A 12,101-nucleotide genomic window follows, 5' to 3' on the forward strand; every position below is an offset into this window, starting at 1 on the left:
AAGTGGGAGAGACACAAAAAATCAATGCAAAACTATCGTCACTGCCCTTCAGACGAGGCCTCCAGCTGGCTCGAATTATGATTGAGCTGGCGCCAGGTACCGGCGATACAATCTCCACCGCGCGAGTGTTATTTTTGGGACAAAGGAAAGGAAGTCTTCGCTTCGCTAATGAACTACAGCTGGTCATGAGGTTTGGTCACTAATAATAGAGCAAGCAAACAGTTCATTATGCGTCTGTTAATTGTGTCGAAACCAAATCAGAACCACATACCCATACACAGACTCTCACACGCGTGCAAAGTCCAACAAAGCTACCTTACGGCAGAAAATTCCATTGTTAGGCCAACTCGCTTATCCTTGATGCGTTTCATTCTACATTTCTTTCCATCTTCCGCCTAAAAAAGTTATGCATTCCTACCATGACATGAACCCCGCTCATGCACGATACGCAGACAGCAAGGGCAAGCGAGCGAGCTGATCTCGTCGCAAATGGTTGGGTCGGAGGAATTTGCACATCGCTCAAGCCTGCTCTACCGAAAGATTCAACTACGCCGGTGCACCAATGGCTGAATGTGCCGGGAAATGTTGCCGGTACACCCATGCATGCCCCGAAGGCATTCGTGTATGCCTGCCTGTCTTCCTGCCTGCCTGACTGCCTGTCCGGACAGAAGATGCAACATTGCTGGCGCTGCTTTCACGTACGGCGACCAACCGGTAGAAAATTGTATGCCAGATAACGATTCTTACCCTTTATATGATCATCCATATCGTGAGATGCAGTGTGGTGTGATGTCGTTTATTGCACTGCCGGAGGTAAGGTCGGCCTATCATGGTATGATTTATGGCAATCACTGGCAAAAGATTGTCCAGTAACTTGCTATCTTTTACTCCTTTTAGTCGTTTGTTTTTAATGGAGAAAATTTACATTACTTGGGCAAAAAGAGTATTACAGCTTTTTTTAAGATTACAGCAATATTTACAGTGAATGAATTTCCACTAAACAAGTTAACGAAGATGAGGGTATACCTGTTTGTTAAATGATGTAGCTGATTTTTCTGCAAACGACGTGTATCCCGACGTGCATTGAGTGTTAGCCTGCAGGATGTAATCGTTACCGTGTGTATGAAGAACTTGTGAAGATGATATGTGAAAATGACATGTATGACTTTTATTTTAGATGATATTTTCTTTTATAAGACACATCTAGACGACCAAAGCATTCCTTCGGGAACCTGATTACGAGCAAATTGCATATTTTGGGGCGCACTCGCTAGGAACACTACACACGCCTAAAGGTATGCAATATTTATTTAAAACACGCCAAAAAATCTTTTCTGATCACGGTAATCGATGAATTTTTGCGCCATAGATCCTGGAAATGGAAAACCATTCTTAAATTTTGTTTATATTTCAATGTCACGCTGGAGTTTGAAACAATGTCACAAATTTAACAAGTTGATTACAGATTAGCTTGATTGCTTTTACTGAACATGTACACGTTTCTCCCCTTCTTTCGCAATACCATAAACGCTCATAATTATTCCAACAACTTTGCATAATAACTATGTTCTGCAGGCAGATCGGATGGTCCCGTCAAAGCCAACCAACCAACCCGAAGATTGAGGCCCGATGAGCCTAATGTGAGCAAAAGTTGGGCCTTGTGAAAACATTCCACCCTGGCCCCAGCATGTGTGGAGGATACGGTTTGCTGGTTTGTGCCATATTCGTCTAACCAAACCGGTTGCAGATAAGACTGTAAAGTTGGTTGATACAACATCAACGCAAATTATCGCACCGGTAGTGTTTTACGAGCGTCAAAAAGCGCGTGCCACCGGGTGAATGGGGGTTAACAGTGAGGACTGAGATGAGGCAACAAGGCAACAAGCACACATGCACCCGCATGGCGGTTCGGTTCTGGTACGAAGAAATGGGAACATCTTTCGTTTCACCGGACGAAGGAAAGTTCCCGGCGCAGTGTTTGCGAACGGATGTGCTTCGGGAGGGATAAATCTCGGCGAAAGTTTGTCCTAAGAAGCCGCCACACTCTTCGCCAAACAAGAGTAAAAGTTTGTCTTTCTAGTGAGCGAAATGCTCTCTACTACAACAGCGTGTGTGTGTATGTGTGCTGGAATGCTTTGGAGTTGCTGGAAGGCTAGCTTATCGTTGCACCCGAACGAACAGATATGCGCCGTCAGATGCAGCCACGGATCAGCACCGGTTTTTTTTTTTGGGAGGAGTGCAGAGGTCGTTAGAGCCTTTGTCTCAGAGACGATGGCCGTTCCGGGGGCAAGAAACAACGAGCGATAAGAGCAGTTATTGGGTGAAGTAGCCAGAAGAAGAGGCAAAATTAGAAAGTTTCTTCCAGCAAAGACTCGCCCGCCTGTCGAAACCTGTTCCAGCAAGGGAAGATGTTGTGAACTGATGCTGCTACCAAATCGAATCGAAATGCTCATTCGCCTTATGGTCATGGTAGAAAAGATGTAGTACGATGCCACTTGGAGAGTGCCACGCGACACACATGGATTGAGTGTGCGATGGATTGTCCCAAAACTCATCACAATAGTGAGCCGATTGAGTGAATAATTAATATTACACACATCGGCATCGCTGCCAGTTGCTGTACGACATTCTAAAGTTTATCTTCTCCGGTCGCCGCAAGTCTCGACTCGTACGATTAGGCAGCTTGATTCAAGCTGTACATTTTGTTATCTTTTTTTGGCGCCTTGCGTGTTCACTATTACTGATGCACGGTATTTGGCGAAATTGAATTGAGTTTTCGTATGGAATTAAATTAGATTTTGATTGCTTGTGCGTTTCACGGCACATTCGGTGAGATGCTGTATGAGAGCGTGTTTGTGAAACTGGAATGGCGTTTCTAAGAACCAGACTCCTCACCAAGAAGTATAAATAAACCAAGACGTGCCGAGCAAAGTGTATACGCTCGATGATTGATTCTTAGCTCCCTTCCACCCCTCCTCAAAAAAGCCATATTTTAAATGTGGAGTAAACTTTTCAATTGCTTCTACAATTCTCCACCCACGAAAAAAAAGGAAAAGTATATCATAAGCTCCCAGACACTCTGGTCTCTGTGGTCACGGCTTTAAAGCTACAGAAATATCCCCTGCAACCGATGGTGCAGCTTTATTACCTTCCGCACGGTTCGATCAAAATCCGGTTTGGTGAAAAGGATCCATTTTTACGACGCAAGACGATCCGGACGTGTTGCAGGCGCGTGCAATGTTGCCCCATTTGTCGCCGGTACATTCGCCCTTGACCATGGCAACGGGATCGTTTTGCTGTGCTCGCAAGACATCCTTGTCTTCCAAGCTCTCTTGAAGGGTATAATAACCTTTTAATGGGTAGCGACGGTAAGATTAAACTTTGCACAAAGCGGCATCGGTAAACGCGCTCGGGACACGGCCGCGGCGCACGGTTGCAAGTCCGGCTGCGAACCACCCGGAGAAGGCCCACTAAAACCTCGCACCATCGTGTCACAGCGAGTGTCTACAACGATCGCACGTAACGGAACGCTTAATTGAACACTCAAATTGCAACACAGCCCACGACGGTGGGAAGGGAAGGTTAAAGCTGCCACCATAAACGGGTCACGTTTCGTGCGGACCAGTGCGCACCAGTTAAGAGGGTAGAACAGGTCATCCTGGTTTGGCGCTTGTATATGCAAAACCCGAATTTGCCCATTGTTTTACGGTGCCCGTGTAAAGTGGTCCATTTTGCCATATTGATACACCCAAAGCAATCGAATGGGGGAGGTGGAATGCAATTGCGAGCGGAAAAAGGAAAGGACACACACCGTTCGCCGGCGACCGACACGATGGAGCAGCCTGGTGGCTCGTGAGTTTTTGTGTCGTAAACCGACCGAGCTTTCCTTTCCCTTGGTTCGATGAATAATCTATCACACCCGGAGTGAGCGTACGGTGTAGCATTTTAATGCAGCATTCAATGAAGGATGTGCCTCGAACCATTGTGTGGCGAACGAGCCAGTAACCGGGGCGAATTGTCCTATTGAACCGTCATTAAACTGATGATAGTAAAATGTGGCTGCATGTTTGTGGAAACAGCTTCAACCACCAAGACCGGCATATGGACGAGCTGCATTAACAGGTCAGCATCACAAAACCTCCCCGTCTTGGGTGGCGATCATTTCCATTGCCAACGACACAAAAGCATTGTGCTATTGTGTGCGGTATGGTTTCTTCATCAACGTGCTACCTTCCGCAACAATGCTGGATGGGCTGCATAAGTTTTCCTGTTGATTTATGTACCGTGTCCATCCAGTGCAACACTGGACTGACCTAGTGCCTAGGTGATCGGTGTGCATCGGGTGCACTTTATCAGGGGAGCTTTGGTTTGGCTTTTTCCCAGCAACTGCACCAGCAACTGCGATGGTGGTGTGATTGAGCTGCTGCGCTGTGTGAAGCGAAGATTGAATGGGGAAATTGAATTTTACCATAAGCGTTCATTGGTTCATTGTGCAATCGAGAATGGAGGCTTCCTTTTTAAGGGAATGCGTATCATATCCAATACATCTGACCCAGGTGGTTTGCAATTGGCAACTGGGCAATATTGGCAGTGTTGCAACGGAAGAGAGACACTTCGTAGGCTTTGCAAGCTTCAAAAGAAAGGGAATCGTCAACGTATTATTTAAATTTACCCTTTCCACCGCTCGTCCTCTAACAGTACGAGGCAAGAATGTGATGTACGTGTGGAGTCTATTTAAAAGAAAACAAAATAGTATAGGACAACACTAAAACTGTTAAGGTTGAGAGTTGTTCAACTGGTGCAAGACATTCCAGAGTTAGTTGGCAACCGTCAAACAGAAGATCTTATCTTAATGGTGATGATGTTAACTACTTTCAATGCTTAAAAAGAACTATTAAACGCTTGAGGGCATACGCTTGCTGGCCAAACCGTCCTAAAGCTGAAGCATTTTTTAACCAAGTTCAACTCGAATCAATCACCTCTTTTTGGTACTTATTATGGACAGTAAGAAAAGGTTCAGTTAACTAGACTTTTCGGTGTCATTTCACTGACGATAATAGCTTACCTTTTATATGATATTCATGAAGCGTTTTGGGCAATGACCTTTGCAAAAAGCAAACATATTTAAGTTTGTCCTTGAGCTAGCTTCATTGTAATACTTCGCAAGCCGTATAAAATTTAGTACGATCTACCACTGACATTGTACATAGAGCAATGCAGAACCCGACAGAATGTAATGAATGTCTCGTTCCCACCGTTCCAAAGTTAGTCGGCTGCGCCTCTCTCAATAACGAACATAAATTTTATTACACCAACACCAATTGATTTCTTGCTGTGCATCAGCTCAAAAACAAATCAGACAAAAAATACACCGTTCGCGAAGAAAATTCCTTGCAACCGTGCCTTCACCCATCTTGTGCGTGTTTGAACGCAAAACCCCATCTTCGGAAAAGTTATAGTCTGCCGCCTGGCGGAGGCACCACCACGCGTGCATCCGCACCCAACCTCCCGCCGGCCTGTGGGAATCTCGGGAGGAAATTAAGAAGAAATCTATTTGCTATGCCCGTATGGTTTGAGGCGGACCCAAAGGAAGGAGGAGGAGCTTGGGATGGCTTTGGCGGGTTAGTGTTTCGTTCGATGCTTTCGTGCATTGAACGCGTTCGGTACCGGAAGCGTTGCGCCGTGCCGGGCGAAAGAGGATTAAAGTTTTCGCTCCGGTGCTACGGTGGGAGGTAAACTTTGGGAAGGATTTTCTTCTGCATCTCTTCCTGTTTTTTTTTGGAATTATGTACGGAAGCAAACGGTTGATAGGTTTCGCGGATGTGTTGAAAAAGTTAGTCATTTTGTGTAACCCAGTTGCCGGTATAGTTTGTGATAAAAAGTGGCCAAAACCGTCCAGGCACGAAGTGGGAAAACAAATAACAAGAGAAGAGCAAACTCTTTTCCAAGAAAAAAAAAATGCAAAACGTACACTTCTGTTAAACTATCACACTTTCCTATCATTGCCCTAATAATGAACCATTCCTACTTATGCAAGGCCATTCGCCAACGGCACCGAACGGTTGCCTTCTCCTGCGCAGTACTGTATGTGATTTAATGTTACGGGCCCATCTTCTACCCCGCCCCAGCTCTCGTGTCTCGTGTCCGCCTTCCTCCAGCAAAAGATGCAAATTGAAGGCTTGTGTATCGTGGCACCACCGCAATCGTATGTATGCATCAAAGTGTGCCGCCAAGCCAAACACCCCTCATAAACATCGCGATGGTGGCAATGATTGCATTACGTTGGACGGATTTAGCATGATTGACTTTCTGCGTCCCTCCGCTCCGAAAGGGCCACAAGACTGCCACGCGAAGGGAACAGCAAAGCAGAAGAAACGGGGAAACAGCCTTCTCTGCCGCAGGTTCAAGGCTGCCACAAGCGTGAATGCAAATGTTTTTCATTCTTGGCATTTTCACTTATCGGTCCCGCTGTGTGGCAAGTAATCAGTCCGGTGAGATCATGCTACGTGTGGGTACGGGACGGGATGGGATTGGCGGACGACCGGTGGAATGGGGCGGTGATGGTGCAGGAAGCAGGAAATCATACCGTTTGCAGTGCCATGGTGTCGGTGTCCTCCGTCCGTGTGCGCTCTGTGTGTGTGAAGGACGATCACAATTGTCATTTTCCGATTATGAACTATGGGTGATTGTGTTGGGAAGTTGTTTTTTTTAAGAAAAAGTTTGCCTGATTGTTTGAAATGCATTCGAAACGTTCACCATTCACACATTAAAACGACTAAAAGAAAAAAAAAGTTGTAATAAATCAGCAGTAAAAGAGACAGTTCATTGCAAAAGCTAATGAAGTTTAGCTTTCAAAGCAGTAAAAAAATGTAAGGAATACAAGATATGAAATGAGCATAACAGAATGAAGAGCAAAAAAATGGAAAACAGAAAGGAATTAAATGAAAAGATAACAAAATAAAGAGGTGAGCAATGTGAAATAAAAGAGAGAAATTGCAAATAAAAAGATAAGTTTATAAGAATGATTAAAAAATAAGAAAAATGCTAAGAAAAAAAATAAGAGCAAAAAACAGACTAATTGCGAAAAAACTGAAAAACAGCTAAAAAGATGAGAAAAAGAAGAAAAAATAAAATAACTATTTTATGAAGAAATAGAAGAGAAAAAAAACAAATAATGAAGATTTCTTTAATATATTTGATTCAATTGAACTTAATTCTTCATTACTTTTAATGGTATAAGTATCAGCTTGCACAGAGTGTTCGCATACCTTCAAGCACAAGATTACAGCAGAAGCTTCTGTCAACCGGAGAAGCGATAAACCATAACCAAGCCAAAGGCTTGACTTTGCTCCGTATGTTTTATGCCCTTGCGCGGGTACTTGAGCTCACTTTGCGTCCGCTGTCCGCTGCGAACGACGAGGCCCTTGGAAACAGTAAACGTATCGAGCCGACAGCACTCGCCCGGTACCATTGGTGTCGCACTCTTTTTCTCCCGTCGACTTCCCATCGGCACAATTAATTGTCTCTCAGTGTTTGTGCACTAAGGCGTTGTGAAATCAATTTCCCTTCGCTGCTTCTCGCTGTTTCTTGCGAGACCAACAAGCCGTACCAAGCCGTGTGTCCTTTCCATCGGTCAAGGAACTGGCCGGACCATCAGGGATGAGACACATCGTGGACGGACACAACCTATCACGAACCTATAAGCGCACGGAGCACATTATTAACGCTTGGCATTGATTGATTCCTTCGGAGGATAGGACGGGCACACTGGCCCCGTTCGCGCCCGAGCACCCGAGCTGCGGAGAAATTGTTCGTCCCGTCCGTCAGTGCCGTCGGTCACAGCACGTAACCGACTGGCCACTGGACTGGCAATGATGCCACTCGGGGTGTAATGAAATGAAAGTAAAATTACACCTCCCATTCCCGTAGCTTTTCTTCGGGCGTTCTGGCCACCTGGAGGTGTACGCCAGAAACGTATGGTTCCTTTGGACGAGGCTAAATAAAGTCCACATGATCATTTCACTCGCCACTGCTGCTAGCTTTGTCCGTTAATTTGAACCAGCACGCAAAAAGTGCACGCAATGAACATTTCCAGAAAAGCAGCCAAAGCCGTGTTGGCCGGCCAAAAGTCACACAGACCAGCGGTAAAGAAAAACAAAGTGCGGGCCAAAGTGCGTAGCTTGGAAAAATTCATGAATAGCATAACATATCGGCTACATTTTTGATGCGGCCCACGGTTACATTGCCAGACAGTAGGCGGGCGCGGTTGGCTTGCCGGGCAGCCTCATTGCCACCTTGAAGCGAAATAAGCTTTCCTCCAAGTCGACGCTTCTTGCCTGTGAAGTGCGTGGCTCTCACATTAGCTTACGTTTGGAATATTCCTGACTTTTCTCTGACCCACCGGCAGCTTCATCTTCAACAAAGAGGCGTGCAACACATACGTCCCCACCCCCTCCACCCTCCACCACACCCTCCCTTTGCCGAAGAGAAGCGTGATAAGAGATGAAAAGCATTTCCGACCACACGAGTAGGAAAAGATGCCACCCTCCCCCCGGGGGCTACGACGCCGTGCCGAAATGCCGGCGAAACAGAGTGGCAACATTTAAGCTTCCTGCGGGGTTGGGAGAGGGTTGGGGGAAGGGCGTGGAAGGGACAAGATACAGCAAATGGAAACCTCGCCCCGATCTGCCCCGAGGGTTTACCAGGCCGGGGTGAGAATGTCAACCGAATGGCGTAAAGGCGAGCTTGCGGAACACAATGCACAACGTTACGTGGGAAATGTGAGCATGGGAGTTGGGAGCAGCTTGCCCTGCATGATTGGGCTGGATTGTGTGTATGTGTGTGTGTGTGTGTGTTGTTGCCCGTAGCAACCTGCCAGATGCTGAGTAAAGTTGAAAAATGATCGGTGGAATTTTCGTGCGAACGCAAACGGTAGCACATATGTGTATGTGTGCGTGCGTGTGTTTGGCGCACTTTTCCTTGCGTATTCTTCATGTTTCATGCCACTGCCAGCCAAGTTCGTAATAAATGTAATTGCGCTCTATCGTACAAATATTGGAAACTTGTCTCCGTGATTGAATTATTTGTTCCTTTCCAGGAAAGAGGTAGCCAAATTATTTTAAAGGTCATAGATATCAGGACGATCATATTGCTCTGCTCGTCATAAGGGTAGCTATTTGGACTTCCCTATTGACACAATTTCGTAAAAATGATTTCGTACAAAAGATTGAGAACAGCAAAATATCAACTATACATTCGCAGCAAAGGAAAATGTGCATTTATTTAGTTATTCTTATACGATCATTTTCCTGAATTATACTAACACTTGTATTAAGTTTACTCATTTGTTTAGCTAAGTTTTGTATATATTTATTATTTCAGGATAATTGTTTACCACAAATAACACCAGAAAGCCTAATATGGTGTAAAATAAGTGAGCTAAAAGGCTGAGAAATCATTTCAATTATTTTCCTGATTTTTTAATTTACTAGTTAATTTGGCCCGGTTGCAGGTTTCGCAACAGAATTTAAGACGTGTATACTAACTGCAGGGCATATTTAAATGTTTGCATGCAAACATGTAGATAAGCATTCCTGCTCTCTTTTGATGTCTTTTTACTTATACTTGTTATGACCGTGTTGCTATCTTGGTACAGGTTTCCATCCAATCCTTATCCCGGTTTATAGCCCTTCCATAGTTTTGTCTTATTTACTTATTTAAATGTTTTATTTACAAATGTTAGTATTTCCATTACATTAGCAATCGTGGTCAACTTTCTTTTTCAGTATGTTTGACTATCGGCTGGACTCGTGGTGCAGTCGTCAACTCGTTCGACTTAATTAAACATGCCTATCATGGGTTTAAGTTCCAGTATGACTGCCATTTACCTGCTATAGGTTATCAAAAAGTCACTAAAAACCAAGCCCCGATGTGGCGCAGGCAGGCCTTGGCCGACAACGGTTGTTGTGGTAAAGAAGAAGATGTTTGACTATTCCGCTATCATTGACCATTTTTACAACCATATAAGACATACGAAAATTTAATTTAGTTATGCTGAACTTATGGAATAGCTTCTATTAAATGTCATGACATGTTCATATGACATATGGGTCATCCATCCACAGGGCTCACTGTCACGGCTTATTATTGACCCGTGCCCTATCTTCTGCAAGACTATTTGTGTACCAAGCAGCCATGGATATCAAGGAGTGCTAAATGCAAATAAAATCAATTAAACTAACTTCATTCAACTTTGTTGCTTCATCATGTGCTCATATAAAAAAAAACCCATGGCCCAGGAATGTCCTTATTCCGTGTTTATTATTATTGTATATTATTCCGTGGGAAATATAAACCCGTTCTATGCATGTTTTAAAGTTGTTCACTTAGTCCTAGTTATGCAGCTCCGATGGTTTCACTATTTTGCATGGTACCACGCATTTTTGGGTTAATGTACAATGGAAAATTGTAATAGTTAAACGTTCATATGGTACGATTTGGCAATCCTGTCAAGCAAGCATTTGACTGCATTTGGATGATGGTACAGGAAGCAAGTACATGATAGTTCGAAGCAAGTCTTTTTATTTAAACGTTTTGAACTACACAAAAAAAACACTACTACGCATGATAAAACGGATGGAGTGAGGTAGAATCTCCACCACATAATTATTTAGAATCACTGAAAATAATTTGATAATTATTGATAGGGGAAGGTAGGTAAAGACGGACACTGCGGGTAAGATGGACACTTCTCATAAATGCATCAAAATGGTAATTTTCGAAAAAATCAACAATGCAGCATCCTAACTTAAAGTTGAACAACACATTTGAGAACATTTTTGGCAATATATATACAAAATTGGTTAAATCAGCGAACAAAATAAACTTTCAATCATGAGCATCCTTGTGGATCTAATTTGACTACTACGGATCTTAAGCTCTACAACTTTTATTGTTTATATTTCCGGAAGTTTTATTTCATGAATGGGTTGTCGTAATCATTAATGAAAAACTGGCGAAAGAACGAGGGTAAAAACAATACAAATTATTGTTTTCTTGTGGTTTAAACATTCTGACACCAAAGCGGGAAAGACGGACACCTTGTTGTAGGGAAAGATGGACACCGAATTTATTGATTTTTTTACTTCTTATATCAATTGGTGATGAATATATTTCTTCAAATACCTTAAATAAGGCTATTCCGGTGCTATAAATCAATCAGTAACTAGAGAAAGTATTTAAATAATCGAGGAATGAAACACCGGTCAAAATAGTAGCCATCCGTTATGTTATTACTCGCTCAACGCTGATTAGGCGCTTCACGAAATCCAATATCTTCTCACGACTTGGACATCTTTAAGCAATAAAAAGATGATGTATTGATACGACATTGTTCATGAATAGATGAGAAATTCTATGGGATTACAAACATCAAATGTTGAATTTTGACATGGTGGAAATGGATTAAACTATTAACAAGTCCCTCAAAAAATACTGGGGTCGTGGTCTTTTCGCGTAGTAATTTCCTTAAAGGCAGTTCTAGACTGTTGTTCTGTAAGCTGGAGCAACGTCAGCTGTAAGTGCGCGATATTTCTATAATGCTTTAGATGCTGCATTCTACGATATATTAGAAGCGGTGCTTACAATTTCTAAAACCACAGCTGAATGAATCGTCGTTCCAATAGGCCAAAAATTGGTACCAGGACGTGGAAAGCGATAGAATTTGTTAAAATACTGTAAAACTCTTCACTTTCCAACGTTTTCTACAGGTGTCCATCTTACCCTTCATGGTGTCCATCTTTCCCATATCAGGTGTCCGTCTTACCCGAACATTTCAAAACCGCACGAAAAAAACCATGTTTTTCATTCATGAAAAAAACGCAAAAATCGATGGAAACTCAAAAGTTTTAAAATATTTTCTGATAAAACATGAGTGTAAGATAATGTATGCACATTTTCATGGTCGTTGCACTTATATATCCCTAGATTTTTACCATTTCCCTTAAGGTGTCCGTCTTTACCTACCTTCCCCTACACTTTCAACACGTGTGTAGAAGAAAACAATGATGTCTTTTGATCTGAATATGAATATATCAATGATT

Source organism: Anopheles arabiensis, chromosome 2 (genome assembly GCF_016920715.1).
Source record: "Anopheles arabiensis isolate DONGOLA chromosome 2, AaraD3, whole genome shotgun sequence".
Lineage (NCBI taxonomy): Eukaryota > Metazoa > Arthropoda > Insecta > Diptera > Culicidae > Anopheles > Anopheles arabiensis.